The sequence below is a fragment of the Gossypium arboreum genome, chromosome 8 (genome assembly GCF_025698485.1).
Source record: "Gossypium arboreum isolate Shixiya-1 chromosome 8, ASM2569848v2, whole genome shotgun sequence".
NCBI lineage: Eukaryota > Viridiplantae > Streptophyta > Magnoliopsida > Malvales > Malvaceae > Gossypium > Gossypium arboreum.
This window is the reverse complement of record NC_069077.1, coordinates 74,642,931-74,662,569: the sequence shown is the minus strand read 5'-3', so window position 1 is coordinate 74,662,569 and position 19,639 is coordinate 74,642,931. Positions and strand designations below refer to the sequence as shown.

The 19,639-nt window shown below is 37.9% G+C and overlaps 1 long non-coding RNA gene and 1 pseudogene across 1 annotated transcript; one reads left to right on the top strand and one right to left on the bottom strand.

Annotated features, from left to right (window-relative positions):
* The window catches only part of LOC108468607 (glutamate synthase 1 [NADH], chloroplastic-like), a 135,777-nt pseudogene that overhangs the window by 15,179 nt on the left and 100,959 nt on the right, over window positions 1-19,639 (top strand).
* Window positions 10,733-11,226, bottom strand: LOC128296575 (uncharacterized). Its single transcript, XR_008287217.1, has 2 exons — window positions 11,133-11,226; window positions 10,733-10,987 (listed from the first exon to the last, which is right to left on the bottom strand). It is a non-coding gene; the product is annotated as an uncharacterized LOC128296575 (long non-coding RNA).

The window sequence follows — 19,639 nt, the reverse complement described above, 5'->3', positions numbered from 1 at the left end:
CCTTCGTTATGTTTGTCTAAAATTTGAACAAATTAATGGTTCTATTTTCATGCCAATTAGGGGTTGATAAATTGAGTTTAATAGCTAAAATATTATGTTATTCTTACTAAGTTTCAATTGTTAGTAGTGACGTAACAATTTGACAATTAAATGCATAAATGACTGCTGGAAATTTGCAACTTGAAAACAAATTGTTCCAGCATGTAAATGCTGATTTGAATGTCTTTGTAATATGAGGAGAAATTGGTCTCTGCATGCTTGAAATAAAAGAGAACAATGGTTGTTAAATATTAGTTTTGTTGCTAATCGAATGGGTTTAATTCATTGTTCAAGGGCTATAAATTGGTGTTAATTAAGCTATTCGGATGGTTTAATAAAACAACTGAATGTTAAATAATGCTTGCTGTCAGATTGAAATTATGCTAGAAGGTTGAACAATTGTTGTTCAAATGAAACTTTGGAGTGTTTAATGGACTCCATGTTGCTAAAATTTACATGAATAGAAATTTCTAAGCTTAAATTGTAAGAATTTGAGTTGTGTGGTTTAAATTATCAATCTTTCTTCCCAGCAGAATATGTGTTTATAAAGTTAAGCTATTAAATAGATTTTGAAGTTAGCCCATGTATTTATTTTTGAATTTAAGAAGAATGATACATTCGACTATGCTTTGATGTGAATGAATTGTTGTTATGTGAAAAAATATTTGTTTGATGATATATGTATTCGGAAATGAGATAAAATGTGTATTAAGGTAAGTTTCATGGTGATTATGCTTGTGATGTTGGGTTAATATTCGGCATTGAGTAATGTGGGGTAAGGTGATTAATCGGCTATGAAATTAGCTAAATTGAATAGGTATGTTTAATGATATGCTTAGTATAATGGATGATCTTATAACTCGGTTTGGTATTGAGATAAAGGTTAGATGTATGATTGGATTTTGGTATGTGTTAAATTGGTTAATCAAAGATTAAATGATATGTGATTGCCAAATGTGATTGTTAAGTGAATAATATTAGTTAAGTACTTAAGCAAATCTATTGTTTTACTTAAGGTTAAGAGCAAAGAGGATCAAAGTCGGATAGGGGAAAAGAGAAAGTAAACGAATAGCCGTGGACATCTAATCGTCGACCACTTCCGAGGTAAGTTTTAAGTGATTAAACGTTGAGTAAATTCAATCATAATAGAACATAATGAGTTGATTTAATAAGATATGATGTGGCCATGATATGTTTTAAACTCAAATGGTAAGTTCATAAGTGTTTGGACTTGGAAATTTAAGAGCAAATTGTAATAATTTGCTTAGGACAGCAGCAGTAACGTGATTTTAGAAAATCACCATAAATTGTTGGTGTGGAATTATAGGCTGAATAAAATATGTAATCAAAGCTTAATTAGTCTAGTTCCTTATAAAAGAGGCCGTGTGAGCAAAGAAATTTCCTATAAAGAGATATTTAAAGTTGTGTGAGACGGTGTCAGAATGACTCCGAAATCCCCTGTTATGTTTTTAGAAAATCATTATAATTTGCACAAAAATGGTTATAAGGTAAAATTTATATGGTTAGACTCCTTAATGAGTCTAGTTTCAAATGAAATTGAATATAACACATTTTGAATTCTGTACAATAAGAAATCTGATTCGTAGTGAGGAGTGGTCAGATTAGTCGAACAGTGAAACAGGGGAAAACTTTAAGAAAAATCTGGTATTGATTGGCCACACCTAAAATTCTGAAAATGTTATGGATGAAAGATACATGAGTCTACATTTGGGGAAAATTAATGGCAATTGATTTTGAGTTTTGTAGCTCCAGTTATAAACAATTTAGTGACTGTTGCTTAGGAAAACTACTTGTAGTGAATATGTGATTTTGTTGTAAACTTTGATGAAACTATTTGAGTTGCTTATAAGCTATTGCTGAAATTGATGTACAAGAAAAATATGAAATATGTATGAGATATATATATGTGATAAGGCCTAATGGCGATGTGATGAATGTGAAAGTGTGTATATATGTGATAAGGCCTAATGGCGATGTGATGAATGTGAAAGTGTGTATATATGTGATAAGGCCTAATGGCCGATGTGATGAATGTGAAAGTGTGTATATATGTGATAAGGCCTAATGGCCGATGTGATGAATGTGAAGGTGTATATATGTGATAAGGCCGAATGGCCAATGTGATGAATGTGAAAGTGTATATATGTGATAGGGCCGAGTGGCCAACGTGATGGATGTGGAAGTGTATAAATGTGATAAGTCCCGAAGGGCATTTGTGTTAGTACTATATCGGGTTAAAACCCTGCAGGCTTTATGCGAGAATATTATCACCGATTAATGACCAGAGGCTTCGTGCTCGTACTATATCCGAGCTCTAATGACCCGATGACTACGTGTGGAGATTTTGTCCGGTAAGCCCGAACTAAAGGTTTTCTTGAAGATTCAAGTAAAGCGTAAGATTATGCGACTTCACAGTGACAATTAGTAATAAATACGTTCAATGCGTTAAGTTGGTCAGGTATGTATTTTGAGATTATATTTAAGTTTGATTTAGACTAAATCACAAGGTCGTTATGTGATGCACATGTGAGTAAAGCAATGAGACTGTTCTATGATTATTGTGCATTTGGTCAATGTGGAAAGTCAGGTAAAAAAAAATATGTAATGTACCTATGATCATAAGAGGTCACAATCAAGTGAGAATTTATCTGCCTATTACATATGATGAGACGTGCATATTCGGAAAAGGGGATGGTATGCCCGAAGGAAGAGTGAAATAAAAATATGAACAACTATGTTATAATTTGATTGTTATCCGTTGACACTGCTTAAAACTTACTAAGCATTGTAATTGTTATTCCGTGTACTTTGTTTCCTTTGTTTTATAGATCTCATTTGGAAGCTACAGGCTCGGGGATCATCAGCAACTAGTCACATTATCACCATCCACTGTTTGGTACTGCTACGTTTTGGAATATCTTATGGCATGTATAGAATAGACTAGTAGTGAGAGGATATTTTGGTTAATGTATAGGACTACCCTTTTGTTGTAGGTCATGTACCTTTCGGTTTTGTGTAAATTTGGATAGCCATGCGAAAATGGCTTAAGTACACTTTGATCATAGCATTATAATCGTTTTGTATGCCGTCCGTCGAGAGGTATGGAAATGTTGGTAACGGTTAGTCATGGGAATGGTTATTCATAATCACTTTTGGTATATGTATGACAAACTCTAGTTGATCCATGGAGGATCATGAAATAGGTAAAGTTTACCTTAAAATAGATGCTGGCAGCAGCAGTGATGTGGTTGTGAAAATCTCTAAAAATAGTAGGAATGGAATTAAATAGCGAACAAATTATGTAATCGTACCTTGATGAATCTATTTTCATAGGAAAGTGTGAAACATTCATATGAACAGTATATTATGAGATGTTAAAGTTTTAGTGAGACAGGGCCAGAACAGTTTCTGGATCCCCTGATCTGACTTTGGAAATTCATTATAAATTAACCAGAGACATTTAGAAGTCATGCCATATATTTATAGATTCCTTTTTGAGTCTAGTTTCTATAGAAACAAACGGCATCAGTATTGAAGCCCTGTACAGGGAGATATCCAATCGTAATGCATGAAGGTCAGTGTAGTCTCACCCTGTAACAGGGGAGGCTTTAACTAATAAAATGTACTAATTGGCCCGACCAAAAATTCTAGAAAAAAATCTGTAAATGGATATATGAGTCTAGTTTCGGAGAAAAATTACGAAACTGATTTTCGAGTTGTGGAACTCAAGTTATGATTTTTAAGGTGACAGTGACGCAGTTAGCCAGTCGTCTAGAAAATTTTTAAATGGACTGTGAGAGTAAATGAATTAAGTCGGTTAGCACCTCGTGTTCGACTCCGGCAACGGTCTCGGATACGGGGTGTTACAATTATATTGGTATCAGAGCTACGGTTTAGTCGATTCTAGGACTAACGTAGCACGCGTGAGTCTATTTATACATGCCATAAAGTGATAAAATGATAGTGTGATGATTTTTGACTATTAAAATGTGGTTGCTATATTGTAATGAATCTTGATCCCGATCGAGCTGTAGCAAGATTCTGACTATGAGAATTTGCGATATAACTTCACTTAGATATGCCTAAATTATTAAGTTGATCAGGTACGTATCATGTACTCGTATTTGAATTTCGATTTGGATTGAATTAAGGGTATAAGTGATGCAATTTTGAAAGAGTGTTATGACTATAAATGTGATTTTTGTATGTGGCTATGGAACTGGAAGTTGAATGGTCGATAAGCATGTTGTGTTTGTATTCAAGTAACGTAAATGATATACTAATGTGTATTGCTATATGTGTATATGTATCCGGACTAAATCCCGAAGAGCATTCGTGCTAGTGATGTATCCGGACTAAGTTCCGAAGAGCATTCGTGCTAGTGATGTATCCGGACTAAGTTCCGAAGAGCATTCGTACTAGTAATGCAACCGGACTAAGTCCCGAAGAGCATTCGTGCTAGTGATGTATCTGGGCTAGGTCCAGAAGAGCAATCATGCTGGTGACGTGTATTCGGGCCTTCGTGCCTAGTAGGCTTCGTGCCGGTAATTTGAGCAAAGTTTAAGTGTTCATTACTATACGAATTCAAACTTAAATGAGATGATATGTTTAAAAGTGTACATACATGATGTTTATAGACTTGGTTAAGTCATTTCAATGTGTAATAACGAATGAATAAGAGCACTATGTGTGTGAATGATTAGAGGCACTGTGTGTGTGCAAATTCCTTTAACCGAGCACTATGAGTGCGAGATCGGTCAGTGGGCACTAAGTGTGTGAAGTGGAATTCATGTAAGACCTAAATGCTGGGACGAAGGCATTGATTTGAGATAGTGTGTAAGACCATATGCGGGACATGGCATCGGCTCGATATGTGAGAATATGTAAGACCATATATAGGATATGGCATTGTAAGAGCTATATGTGCTTAATGAGTATCCGTAATGATTTCGAATGATTCAACGGGTATATTTAAGATGATAAATTAAGTAAGATCAGAATAAGTGATACAGGTATGTACGGAAGGTATGAGAAAATCAGATGAAAGTAAAAAGATGGTGGATATGTTGTTAAGAAATGAATTCAAGTTATAAATGTGTTACGGATTTAGTCTATGGAATGCTTGGTATATGAAGTCATATGTGCTATTGCTAAATGACCCCTATTTTTTTGTTGTTAATCATATTCAAGAAATTATTTCGATTAAGTTCAACATTTGAAAGTCTGTAAGAATTTGTGATGAATGCTGATAATTTTGGATATATGGGTTACGTGCTAACATAAATCCCATGCCGATGTACTATACGAGGCTTTATGCCTAATCAACTGTATACGGGTAGCATTAACGGTGATTGAATGTGCTGAATGAATTAAATGTTCAGTGTGTGGAAGTTGAATTTTCATTGGAAATAAGTTAAGTTGAATATTGAGATCGATGGAGTTATAAAGGATATTTATTTGGGTGTTTGAGTATGTGTGTACTTTCAATTGAGTTCTGACTTATACATGAATGAAAATGTGGGTTACAAATATGTGGGTTGATGATGTGAATTATACATGTTAATATGTGCTTAATATGTGTTTGAAATGCATTTGTGAATTAAATTAAGTGATTATTGCTTATGAAATCAAGAAAATGAGATATATGTGCATACTTGTAGAAATGTTTATGTATTTGTTTTAAGATAAGAAAATGATTTTGTAGATCGATCTGAAATCAGTAGTGAATTACAATTGCTATCGATGAGCTAATGTCTATATGGATATAATTCAATAAGAGGATGTTATCCTAAACTATGCATCGGTAGAAATTTTCGAGGACGAAAATCCCTAAAGGGGAGAGTTGTGACACCCTAATGTGACCCTAGTCGGAAGTAGTTTCGGGACCACAAAACCGAGTCATAAAAATAATTAGCTGTCATATTTGATGCTTATTATATGTATATATGCATGTGTGAAAATTTCATATTTGAATTTTGTTTAATTGTAGGTGAATTCTAGTAAATAGGACTTATGTGAGAAAATTTAGAAATGTGCTAGGCAAATGTAAAGTGGCATATTAATGCATGTTATAGAAATGATGGGGTTGCATGTCAAATTGCCCAAAATTTGAGCTAGTGGCCGGCCATGCTATGGGTCATAGCATATTTTAAGCATGGTGTGTTAATGCTTCATGTTGGAAAGAATAAAATAAAAGAGTTAGTAATAAAATAAGGGGATGAAGGGTGAAGAAAAGAAAAAGAAAAGTATCATCTTGTTCTTCTTAGCAGTACAAGAAGAAGAAAGTTTTTGGTTGCTTTAATTTTGACTTAGAAGATGGCTAGAAGGAGGAAAAACTATGATTTTAGCTAGTTAGGTAGCTGAAATTTCAAGTAACCAGTAATCCATCGAAGAAGAAGGAGAGGGCTGCAACAAAAGAAAAAAAAATGGAGACAGACTTGCATGTTGAAGGAAACTAAGGATTTAGCTTGTTAGGAGTTGTATCCTAAGTTGGTAAGTTTTCTAAACTCTCCTCTATCTTTATCTATGTTGTAAAGAAAAATGATGATGGGTTGTGGTTGGAAGGCTTGAATGTGGGTTGTAGAAAAGAAAAGCTCTTGGATTAGTTGTAAAAATTACTACCGTCCAATTTTGTGACTTCGTTATGCTGTCCAAAATTTGAACAAATTAATGGTTCTATTTTCATGCCAATTAGGGGTTGATAAATTGAGTTTAATAGCTAAAATATTATGTTATTCTTACTAAGTTTCAATTGTTAGTAGTGACGTAACAATTTAACAATTAAATGCATAAATGACTGCTGGAAATTTGCAGCTTGAAAACAAATTGTTCCAGCATGTAAATGCTGATTTGAATGTGCTGTAATATGAGGAGAAATTGGTCTACTGCATGCTTGAAATAAAAGAGAACAATGGTTGTTAAATATTAGTTTTTGTTGCTAATCGAATGGGTTTAATTCATTGTTCAAGGGGCTATAAATTGGTGTTAATTAAGCTATTCGGATGGTTTAATAAAACAGCCTGAATGTTAAATAATGCTTGCTGTCCAGATTGAAATTATGCTAGAAGGTTGAACAATTGTTGTTCAAATGAAACTTTGGAGTGTTTAATGGACTCCATGTTGCTAAAATTTACATGAATAGAAATTTCTAAGCTTAAATTGTAAGAATTTGAGTTGTGTGGTTTAAATTATCAATCTTTCTTCCTAGCCGAATATGTGTTTATAAAGTTAAGTTGTTAAATAGATTTTGAAGTTAGCCCATGTATTTATTTTTGAATTTAAGAAGAATGATACATTTGACTATGCTTTGATGTGAATGAATTGTTGTTATGTGAAAAAATATTTGTTTGATGATATATGTATTCGGAAATGAGATAAAATGTGTATTAAGGTAAGTTTCATGGTGATTATGCTTGTGATGTTGGGTTAATATTCGGCATTGAGTAATGTGGGGTAAGGTGATTAATCGGCTATGAAATTAGCTAAATTGAATAGGTACGTTTAATGATATGCTTAGTATAATGTATGATCTTATAACTCGGTTTGGTATTGAGATAAATGTTAGATGTATGATTGGATTTTGGTATGTGTTAAATTGGTTAATCAAAGATTAAATGATATGTGATTGCCAAATGTGATTGTTAAGTGAATAATATTAGTTAAGTACTTAAGCAAATCTATTGTTTTACTTAAGCTTAAGAGCAAAGAGGATCAAAGTCGGATAGGGAAAAGAGAAAGTAAGCGAATAGCCGTGGACATCTAATCGTCGACCACTTCCGAGGTAAGTTTTAAGTGATTAAACGTTGAGTAAATTCAATCATAATAGAACATAATGAGTTGATTTAATAAGATATGATGTGGCCATGATATGTTTTAAACTCAAATGGTAAGTTCATAAGTGTTTGGACTTGAAATTTAAGAGCAAATTGTAATAATTTGCTTAGGACAGCAGCAGTAACGTGATTTTAGAAAATCACCATAAATTGTTGGTGTGGAATTATAGGCTGAATAAAATATGTAATTAAAGCTTAATTAGTCTAGTTCCTTATAAAAGAGGCCGTGTGAGCAAAGAAATTTCCTATAAAGAGATATTTAAAGTTGTGTGAGACGGTGTCAGAATGACTCGAAATCCCTGTTCTGTTTTTAGAAAATCGTTATAATTTGCACAAAAATGGTTATAAGGTAAAATTTATATGGTTAGACTCCTTAATGAGTCTAGTTTCAAATGAAATTGAATATAACACATTTTGAATTCTGTACAATAAGAAATCTGATTCGTAGTGAGGAGTGGTCAGATTAGTCGAACAGTGAAACAGGGGAAAACTTTAAGAAAAATCTGGTATTGATTGGCCACACCTAAAATTCTGAAAATGTTATGGATGAAAGATACATGAGTCTACTTTCGGGGAAAATTAACGGCAATTGATTTTGAGTTTTGTAGCTCCAGTTATAAACAATTTAGTGACTGTTGCTTAGGAAAACTACTTGTAGTGAATATGTGATTTTGTTGTAAACTTTGATGAAACTATTTGAGTTGCTTATAAGCTATTGCTGAAATTGATGTACAAGAAAAATATGAAATATGTATGAGATATATATATGTGATAAGGCCTAATGGCCGATGTGATGAATGTGAAAGTGTGTATATATGTGATAAGGCCTAATGGCCGATGTGATGAATGTGAAAGTGTATATATATGTGATAAGGCCGATGTGATGAATATGAAAGTGTGTATATATGTGATAAGGCCTAATGGCCGATGTGATGAATGTGAAAGTGTATATATATGTGATAAGGCCTAATGGCCGATGTGATGAATGTGAAGGTGTATATATGTGATAAGGCCGAATGGCCAATGTGATGAATGTGAAAGTGTATATATGTGATAGGGCCGAGTGGCCAACGTGATGGATGTGGAAGTGTATAAATGTGATAAGTCCCGAAGGGCATTTGTGTTAGTACTATATCCGGGTTAAAACCCCGCAGGCTTTATGCGAGAATATTATCACCGATTAATGACCGTAGGCTTCGTGCTCGTACTATATCCGAGCTCTAATGACCCGATGACTACGTGTGGAGATTTTGTCCGGGTAAGCCCCGAACTAAAGGTTTTGCTGAAGATTCAAGTAAAGCGTAAGATTATGCGACTTCACAATGACAATTAGTAATAAATACGTTCAATGCGTTAAGTTGGTCAGGTATGTATTTTGAGATTATATTTAAGTTTGATTTAGACTAAATCACAAGGTCGTTATGTGATGCACATGTGAGTAAAGCAATGAGACTGTTATATGATTATTATGCATTTGGTCAATGTGGAAAGTCAGGTAAAAAAAAATATGTAATGTACCTATGATCATAAGAGGTCACAATCAAGTGAGAATTTATCTGCCTATTACATATGATGAGACGTGCATATTCGGAAAAGGGGATGGTATGCCCGAAGGAAGAGTGAAATAAAAATACGAACAACTATGTTATAATTTGATTGTTATCCATTGACACGGCTTAAAACTTACTAAGCATTGTAATTGTTATTCCGTGTACTTTGTTTCCTCTATTTTATAGATATCATTTGGAAGCTACAGGCTCGGGGATCGTCAGCAACTAGTCACATTATCACCATCCACTGTTTGGTACTGCTACGTTTTGGAATATCTTATGGCATGTATAGAATAGACTAGTAGTGAGAGGATATTTTGGTTAATGTATAGGACTGCCCTTTTGTTGTAGGTCATGTACCTTTCGGTTTTGTGTAAATTTGGATAGCCATGCGAAAATGGCTTAAGTACACTTTGATCATAGCATTATAATCGTTTTGTATGTCGTCCGTCGAGAGGTATGGAAATGTTGGTAACGGTTAGTCATGGGAATGGTTATTCATAATCACTTTTGGTATATGTATGTAACACCCCGATCCCGAGACCATCACCGGTGTCGGACACGAGGGGTTAACAAGTCAAGTCCACATATTTTGCCCACCAATTTGACATTTCCAGTCGGGCTGGAAAACTGCGTCACTGTCGCCTTAAAAATCATATCTCGAGTTTCAAAACTCGGAAACTGGTTTCGTAAATTTTCCCTGAATTTAGACTCATATATCCATCCATGGATTTATTTCTAGAATTTTTGGTCGGGCCAGTTGGTACAGTTTATTAGTTAAAGTCACCCCTGTTACAGGGATCGACTGCTCTGACCTTCGCGCGTTACAACTTGAATATCTCTCTGTACAGGGCTTTAATACTGGTGCCGTTTATTTCTAATGAAACTAGACTCAAAATGGAATCTGCACATATAAGGCATGACTCCTAATTCTTTCTGGACAATTTATAGTAAATTTTTAAAGTTGCGACAGGGGACCCAGAAACCATTCTGGCCCTGTCTCACAATAGCTTTAATATCTCTTAACAAGTAACTCCTATGACCATTTCGTTTCTTCCATATGAAAATAGACTCATCAAGGTTCATTTACATAGCTGATTCACTATTTAATACCATTCCTACAAATTTTGGTGATTTTTCACATTCACGTTACTGCAGCTGGCAGCATCTGTTTTAAGGTAGGTCTTACCTATTTTGTAGTCTCCATGAACCAACTAGTCTTGCCATACATAGGTCCACATATGATCATTTTAACCATGCCAATGGCTGATCATGTGACCAACATTCCCATTTCCAATTCATAGTCACATCATGACACCATATATATATATACAAACCGCAAATAGTCTAAGTTCATTCTTCACTTTTACGAGCCGTTTTCGCATGGCCGTACACATATACATCACCACATTTTTAAACCAACAAGGGGTAGTCCTATACATGCCATTTCAAAGTTCAACCAAAATTTATACCAAAATAGAGGCGTTGATAGTGTGGATGACTTCGACTTTAATGATCCCGAATCCGATTGCTATCGAGCAAAATCTATAAGACAGAGAGCCAAAGCAACGGGGTAAGCATTTTTATGCTTAGTAAGTCTCAAGGAATAAAATCAGCTTTAATTAAAGCATTACATTCTCATAACCAAATACATCATTTCACTAATACACATTCACATAATCATACTTACTTCACCATCCCAACTCTTAGGTTCATACACAAATAACGGCTTCGTTAAGGCCGATAACTCGTTCCATCATAGGAGCGGATATGCATACGCTCTTACTCCTAGCGCGCAAAGCACACACCACACTTACCTTGTTATTGGGAAATTTCACAAGTGTATTAGCTGAAATTTTCCAGCAAGCTTATAATTTTCAAATCACATACCTTTGAGCTTAACCGGATATAGCTACTCGTTCAAACGCCTTGGGACATAGCCGGATATGGTAACCCGCACCAAGGCCTACGGACTTAACCCGGATATCACGATTGCACAAATGCCTTGGTCTTAGCCCGGATAGAATGACTCGCACGAATGCCTTGGTCTTAGCCCGGATATAGCCACTAGCACCATTGCCTTTGGTCTTAACCGGTTATAATTTCCAACATAATTGTCTTCGGGCTTAGCCGGATATCATTCAATTTCTCATGCACACATACATCAATAATCATTGGACATACATATTTCATTTTCGTTACTAAGGCTCAAACACAATTATAATCATTAGCATAATCGCCGCCGGGACTTAGCCGGGTATCATTGAATACTCATACACACATAAATCAATAATCAATACATCCATATTTCATTCCACATAATTCAATTAAGGTCACTTCTTGAGGACTTACCTCGGATGTTGTCGAACGGCTTTTACGGCTATTCGATCACTTTTTTCCTTCCCCTTGTCCAATTGTGGCCCTCTAAGCTCTTGAGCTAATTCAAACAAATTCAATTTATTAAAACCTCATTGTGCTAGCTTATGGCGAATATGACAAGGAGTTTAAATGGTCATATGGCCACCCTTTAGCTTGAATACACAATGGTCATGCACATTTTATACTACATCAAGCAATTCAATACAATTCATTCGAGCATCAAGGAAAAGCTAAGGCCTTCAATAGGCTACCCAAGGCCGAATATTCATGTCCATGTTGAGGCCAATTATGCACTTAATACCTCACAAAAACAGCATGCATTTTACTAGTTAATGCTTTGCATATTGTAGCTCAAAACTTATATTATAGCATCAAGCACTCATATGTGTGCTAGGCCGAATGTGCTTGCAATTTCACAATCATTCTTCAACATCTTCTTCTTTAAACAAACATATTCATCACTTAGTTCACAACCAAAACATCATGTGCAAACATATATATACATATATGAGCATGGCGAATTTCAAGGTGTCCATAGCCATCCAAAACACAAATTTTAACTAACATGCAAGAAGCATGAACCATGCTCATGAATGCATCATGGCGAATATGACAATCATGCCCTTTTCAACTTCAATCATGGTTAAACAAAAGAAAACTCAGAATCTTACTCATGAGTAGACAATCCATCATTGCATGCATCATCATCAAGCTTCACACTTAGCATGCAATGGCTTTATCACCATAACAACTTTGGCCAAATACCATTTCCATGGCATAACAAAGATTTGAGCCATGGCTAACATGCACATCAAGTTAGCAACCAAAACATGCATGAAACTCCTAACACAACCTTATACATACCTTAATCTTGATGCCAATTTAGCCAAATCACCTTCTAGATCTCTTCTAAACCAAGCATGAAGCAAAATCCTCTTTCTTCCTCCTTATGATTTTAGGCCAAAAGATGAGAAAGGATGAACACAACAAATTTTTTCTTCCTTCTTTCTCAACTCACGGCAAGGGGGATTACCACACTCACACACATTTTTTTTTCATTCTTTTCTTACCCATGCTTATTTGTTTATTATTTCTCCCTAATGCCCAACAAAACATGTTTCATGACATGTTTAGCCTATATCTCTTTGTCATGGCCGGCCATCACTTGTACAAAAGGGGAATTTGACATGCAAGTCCATTATTTTGCATGCATGCTTTAATTAGTCATCACACATTTCCCCATCATACTTTCAAAGTTCACTACTAGGTCCTTTCTAGTGAAATTCACCTTTATAACACTAAATCAATCATCAAAAAATGTCATACATGAATACACACATATTATAGGCATCGAAATAAATTTTAAATTATTTTTATGCCTCGGTTTTGTGGTCCCGAGACCACCTTCCGACTAGGATCAATTTTGGGCTGTCACAACTCTCCCCCACTTAAGAAATTTTCGTCCCCGAAAATCTTACCGGTAAATAGGTTTGGATATCGCTCTTTCATAGAGTTCTCGGTCTCCCAAGTAGCTTCTTCTATCCCGTGCTTGAGCCATAACACTTTTACTAGCGGAACCCGCTTGTTTCGCAACTCTTTCACTTCTCGTGATAGGATACGAATCGGTTCTTCCTCATAACTCATATTAGCTTGAATTTCGATTTCTGATGGACTAATCACGTGCGATGGATCGGATCTATAGCGTCGAAGCATCGAAACGTGAAAGACATCGTGAACCTTTTCGAGTTCAGGGGGCAAAATCAAACGATATGCCACTGGACCGACTCGCCGGATATCTCATATGGCCCAACGAACCTCGGGCTCAACTTGCCCTTACAAATTAATCGAGTATCTTTTTCCAAGGCGATACCTTGAGAAACACTTTGTCACCCACGATACTCGATATCCTTACGCTTCAGTCCGCGCACGACTTCGACGATCGGAGGCTATCTTCGACTTTCACGGATTACTTTCACTTTCGCTCAGCATCTCTAATCAAATCCACCCGAAAATCTTGCTTTCACCAAGCTCACCCAAATCAATGGTGTACGACATTTACGATCGCATAAGGCCTCGTAGGGTGCCATCTTAATACTTGATTGAAAGCTGTTGTTGTAAGCGAATTCAATCAACGGCAAATACCGCTCCCATGAACCACTAAACTCGAGGACGCAACATCTTAACATATCCTCAAGTATCTCGAATTATCCACTCGGATTGACCGTCGGTTTGGGGGTGAAAGGCGGTGCTAAATGCAACTTGGTACCCAAAACTTCTTGCAACTTTTTCCAAAATCGCGAGGTAAATCTCGGATCTCTATTCGACACGATGGAAATAGGCACCCGTGTAATCTCACAATCGAGAAACGCACGATTCGGCTAATTTGTCCATTGAAAATCCGTACGCACGGGACAAAGTGAGCAGACTTAGTCAATCGATCTACCACGACCCAAACCGCATCCTTCTTACTGCCGACAATGGCGGTCCGGATACAAAGTCCATTGTGACTCGATCCCATTTCCACTCGGGTATCGTGATTGGTCAAGTAATCTCAAGGCACCGATGTTCCGCTTTCACTTGTTGACATATTAAACATCTCAAACAAAGTCGGAGATGTCTCGCTTCATACCATGCCACCAAAACCGACGTTTAAAATCATTGTACATCTTCGTACTCCCGGGTGGATTGCCATTTGGCTACTGATGGGCTTCATTCGAATTATCGAAATGAGTTCAATTCTTTGGAACACACAGACGACTTTTGAACCTCCAACAATCGTCATCATCGATTTGAAATTCGAGTCCTTGTTCGAACACACTCGGCCCGCTTTTGCGCCAACTCGTCGTCGACTTTCTCGAGCTTCTCGAATTTGAGGTATCAATAGTGGTTTGGCTTTCAATTCAGCTACTAACACACTATCGGATCGAATGCACAAGTGCACGCTCATCGCTCGTAAAGCGAATAATGATTTACGACTCAAGGCATCCGCAGCCACATTCGCCTTTCCGGTGATAGTCAATGACCAGCTCATAATCCTTTAACAGTTCAAGCCAACGCCTTTGTCGCAGATTTAAGTCTCTTTGGGTCATCAAATATTTGAGACTTTTGTGATCCGAGTACACATGGCACCTTTCACCAAATAAGTAATGTCGTCAAATCTTTAAGGCGAACACGATGGCGCCAATTCGAGATCATGGGTCGGATAATTTTTTTCTCGTGTGGCTTCAATTGCCTCGACGATAGGCCACAACTCGACCTTCTTGCATCAATACGCAACCTAACCCAAGGAGGAGGCGTCACTATAGATGACAAACTCTTTGCCGATTCGGGTTGCACTAGAATTGGGGCTTCATCAAATAAGTCTTGATTGATCGAAACTTTTTGGCATTTCTCGTCCATTCGAACTTAACATCCTTTTGGAGTAGCTTTGTCATCGGCGTGGCTATCGTTGAGAAACCTTTACAAATCGTCGGTAATAACCTAAGCAAGCCCCAAAAAGCTCGAACCTCAAGAATATTTCTGAGGCTTCCAATTAAGTATGGCTGAAATTTTATTCGGTCGACTCGAATACCCGATGCGATACCACATGACCCAAGAAGCTAACCTCTCTTAACCGAACTCACCCTTGCTGAACTTAGCATATAATTGCTTATCCCGTAAAATTTGCAAAGACTAACCGCAGTGTTCAAGATGTTCGATCTCATTTCTTGAATAGACCAAGATGTCATCAATGAACACGACTACGAATCGATCCAAATATGGTCGAAGATCCGATTTATTAAATCCATAAATACCGTAGGGCATTAGTGAGCCCAAACGGCATCACTAGGAACTCATAGTGACCATATCTCATTTCAAGGCGGTCTTGGGTACGTCCGAATCTCGGATTCGCAATTGATAATAGCCCGATCTCAAATCTATTTTCGAGAACACCGAGGTCCCTTCAGTTGATCGAACAAGTCATCGATACGTGGTAACGGATATTTGTTCTTTATCGTCGCTTTATTAAGTCGACAATAGTCGATGCACGTACCGCATGGTTCCATCCTTCTTCTTCACGAACAACACCGGCGCACCCCAAGGCGAGAAACTCAAAGTAGCAAAACCTCTATCCACCAATTCTTGCAACCGAGCTTTCAACTCCTTTAATTCCGTTGGTGCCATACGACACGGAGCTATCGAAATTGGAGTGGTACCGGTACCAATTCGATGCCAAATTCTATTTCCGAACAGTGGTAAACCCGACAATTCTTGAGGAAAACATCCGGTATTTACAAACAACGGCAGAGATTCGGGTTTCCTTTCTGATTCCTTGTCATCGAGCACATACGCAAGGTACGCTTCGCACCCTTTTCTTACATATTTCCGGGCCAACATTGCTGATATTACAGCTGGCAACCCCTTTAAGTCCGTAGACTCGACCCGGATTATCTCGTTATTCGCGCACCTCAAATCGATAGTCTTGCTTTTGCAATTTACGACCGCATCGTGCATGGTCAACCCATCCAAACCAAGAATAACGTTGAATTCATCGAACGGCAAAAGCATCAAGTCCGCCGGGAAACAAGAACCTCGGAACACTAGGGGACTTTTCTTGCACACTTTGTTGACAAGCACGTAATGACCCAAGGGGTTTGACACCCGAATTACAAACTCAGTAGACTCAATAGGCAAAGTCTTACTGGATGCTAAGGTTTCACATATATAAGATTGAGTAGAACCAGGGTCAATCAAAGCAATCACATTAGTATTGAAAAGAGTGAAAGCACCGTAATGACATCCGGAGAGGCAAGATCCTCGCGTGCGATATGGCATAAGTCCTCGCAGGAGCACGAGCCTCAGATCCGATGGTAGCATCTCTAAATCCTCTCGACCGCCAATCGACATTGCCCATATTTCTAGGTGGCCTACCTCGGCGATGGTAGCACCCGGGTTTCCACTCTGACTCACATTCTGTTCAAGCATCCTCGGGCAATCCTTCATAAAGTGGTCGGCCGATCCACACTTATAGCAGGAGCGATCACGAAACCAACAGCTCCCCGAATGCCATTTGCCACAATGTTGACACTCCGCCCTCTCTCGGCGATCATTTCCACCATCGGCGATCAAGTGACTCGTGTGGTCACAGGGGTCGATCGCGTCCTCGTCTAGAAAAGCCCAAAGCGCCTCTAGACCGGTTCACATCATCTCGAAATCTCTTCGATGCCTGTTGAAGAGACTTTCCCGAGGACCTCTTTCGGAATTCTCCAGTTCCCACATCAGCTTTTTGTTTCTCCTTCCTAAGCTCTTGACTTTACAAGCTCGCTCAACAAGTACTACGAACTCTCAGATTTCGAGAATGCCAACGAACATCCTTATATCATCATTCAGCCCATCCTCAAGCGTTTACACATAATAGCTTCGGACGAAATGCATTCTCGCAGATCGGCTAAGCCTCACAAATTTTTGTTCATAGTCAGTAACCGACATAGAACCTTGCTTAAGATCAAGAAATTCCTTCGCTTTTGGTCGATGAATCTCGATCGATATACTTTTTTTCGAACTCGGTTTGAAAGAATTCCCAAGTCACTTGCTCTCTAGGCACCACGAAGTCGAGTACTCCACCAATAGTAGGCGGAATCACGTAGCAAGGAGATGGTACACTTTAAGCACTCATCGGTGTACAAGATAGCTCATCGAGCACCGGATAGTGTTGTCCAACCAAAATTCAGCTCGTTCGCATCATCATCATCCGTAGCTTTAAATTCAGTGGCCCCATGTTTTCGAATCCTATCGATTGGGGCTTACTTGACCTTATTTGGTCATTCACGGAGGTATTGTAGGTCTTGGGGTTGCATTTGTCGGGAATGGAGGTTGTGGAACAGCCGTGTTAGTTCGAATGTATTGGTTAAACCATTCGCTCATCACACTATAAAAGGCTTGCCTAGCCTCATCATTCGGATTGCTGGCCATAGGTTGAGAGTCCGCCAAGATCGTCCCTTGTGCGGAGCAGCGCCACACTCTCCCCATCATCAGCTATTGCTCGGTTGGGATCGGGATCCATTGCTATAAACAAACTCAAAGTCAAATTGTCAGAAATCACCACACTATCGATTCATCATTTAATGGCATGTATAGCTAGACCCCAAACACCTCACGGTAGTCCTAGAATCGACTAAACCGTGGCTCTGATACCAATAAAATTGTAACACCCCGATCCCGAGACCATCACCGGTGTCGGACACGAGGGGTTAACAAGTCAAGTCCACATATTTTGCCCACCAATTTGACATTTCCAGTCGGGCTGGAAAACTGCGTCACTGTCGCCTTAAAAATCATATCTCGAGTTTCAAAACTCGGAAACTGGTTTCGTAAATTTTCCCTGAATTTAGACTCATATATCCATCCATGGATTTATTTCTAGAATTTTGGTCGGGCCAGTTGGTACAGTTTATTAGTTAAAGTCACCCTGTTACAGGGATCGACTGCTCTGACCTTCGCGCGTTACAACTTGAATATCTCTCTGTACAGGGCTTTAATACTGGTGCCGTTTGTTTCTAATGAAACTAGACTCAAAATGGAATCTGCACATATAAGGCATGACTCCTAATTCTTTATGGAAAATTTATAGTAAATTTTTAAAGTTGCGACAGGGGACCCAGAAACCATTCTGGCCCTGTCTCACAATAGCTTTAATATCTCTTAACAAGTAACTCCTATGACCATTTCGTTTCTTCCATATGAAAATAGACTCATCAAGGTTCATTTACATAGCTGATTCACTATTTAATACCATTCCTACAAATTTTGGTGATTTTTCACATTCACGTTACTGCAGCTGGCAGCATCTGTTTTAAGGTAGGTCTTACCTATTTTGTAGTCTCCATGAACCAACTAGTCTTGCCATACATAGGTCCACATATGATCATTTTAACCATGCCAATGGCTGATCATGTGACCAACATTCCCATTTCCAATTCATAGTCACATCATGACACCATATATATATATACAAACCGCAAATAGTCTAAGTTCATTCTTCACTTTTACGAGCCGTTTTGCATGGCCGTATACATATACATCACCACATTTTAAACCAACAAGGGTAGTCCTATACATGCCATTTCAAAGTTCAACCAAAATTTATACCAAAATAGAGGCGTTGATAGTGTGGATGACTTCGACTTTAATGATCCCGAATCCGATTGCTATCGAGCAAAATCTATAAGACAGAGAGCCAAAGCAACGGGTAAGCATTTTTATGCTTAGTAAGTCTCAAGGAATAAAATCAGCTTTAATTAAAGCATTACATTCTCATAACCAAATACATCATTTCACTAATACACATTCACATAATCATACTTACTTCACCATCCCAACTCTTAGGTTCATACACAAATAACGGCTTCGTTAAGGCCGATAACTCGTTCCATCATAGGAGCGGATATGCATACGCTCTTACTCCTAGCGCAAAGCACACACCACACTTACCTTGTTATTGGGAAATTTCACAAGTGTATTAGCTGAAATTTTCCAGCAAGCTTATAATTTTCAAATCACATACCTTGAGCTTAACCGGATATAGCTACTCGTTCAAACGCCTTCGGGACATAGCCGGATATGGTAACCCGCACCAAGGCCTCACGGACTTAACCCAGATATCACGATTGCACAAATGCCTTGGTCTTCGCCGGATAGAATGACTCGCACGAATGCCTTCGGTCTTAGCCGGATATAGCCACTAGCACCATTGCCTTCGGTCTTAACCCGGTTATAATTTCCAGCATAATTGTCTTCGGGCTTAGCACGGATATCATTCAATTTCTCATGCACACATAC